This window comes from Echinops telfairi, unplaced genomic scaffold, assembly GCF_000313985.2.
Source record: "Echinops telfairi isolate 266 unplaced genomic scaffold, ASM31398v2 ScPeMD7_20;HRSCAF=75, whole genome shotgun sequence".
Taxonomy (NCBI): Eukaryota; Metazoa; Chordata; class Mammalia; order Afrosoricida; family Tenrecidae; genus Echinops; species Echinops telfairi.
In genome coordinates this window covers 14,080,103-14,081,051 of record NW_022103917.1, presented here as the reverse complement: position 1 = coordinate 14,081,051, position 949 = coordinate 14,080,103, and the positions used below count along the sequence as shown (strand labels likewise).

The 949-nt window shown below is 38.1% G+C and overlaps 1 non-coding gene across 1 annotated transcript; it reads left to right on the top strand.

Annotated features, from left to right (window-relative positions):
* The first annotated feature begins 246 nt into the window (after nt 1-246).
* On the top strand, nt 247-375 carry LOC115869071. Its single transcript, XR_004045977.1, has one exon. It is a non-coding gene; the product is annotated as a small nucleolar RNA SNORA36 family (small nucleolar RNA).
* The last annotated feature ends 574 nt before the right edge of the window (nt 376-949 follow it).

Sequence of the window (949 nt, the reverse complement as noted above, 5' to 3'; positions counted from 1 at the left end):
GTAGCATTGTGCAACCATAATGCAAATCAGGATGGCCCTTGCTTAAACTAATGCCAATACCTTATGATCCAGCAATCATTCTACTTGGAATACACCCTTCAGAAATTAAGAATACAACATGAACAGATATATGGACATCTATGTTTATTACAACAATTTCCACAATAGCAAAACAACCCAAAACCGTAACTATCAGAGGAATGGATAAACAAGTTCTCAAACATTCATACTATGGAATTTTATCCATCAATAAAAAACAGTGGTTCAGGGCAGCTTCCCTGTTCTGTTCATTCAACTTTGAGACATTAAAACAGGCTTGGGAAAATGATGGGGTAGAAAATATTATTCTATTCACTTTGTTCCCAGCCTACACTTAAAATAAAATAAACAGTGATAGCTCTCTTAAACACTAGAAGATGTGGACAAAACTAGAGAATATTATGCTTAGCAAAACCAGTAAATCTTACAAAGATAAATAATATCATCATTTAAAAAAAACAAAACATAACTTTCCATTGTATTTCGGTTGAGAATTTGTAGAGCAAATTTGTGTACAACTCGGCAATGCACATGTAGCTTGTGTCATGGCATGGACTGTGATCCTTAATTTAGCAACATTCACCCCACTTTCTCTGCATTTTTTTAGCTTATCCTCTAGTTCTTTGTGCTCCTTGCCATCACTATCATGATCCCAACTCTGCCTTACAAATCCGGCTAGACCAGAGCATGTACCTGGGTACAGCTAAGAGGTGGAAACACAGGGAATCTAGGATAGATAAACCCTTCAGGACTAATAATGAGAGTAGTGATACCAGGAGGGGAAGGGGAAGGTGGGGGGAGAAAGAGGGCTCTGATCACAACGAGCGACATATAACCCCCTCCCAAGGGACGGACAACAGAAAATTGGGTGAAGGGAGACAACAATCAGTGTAAGACATACAAAAAAATT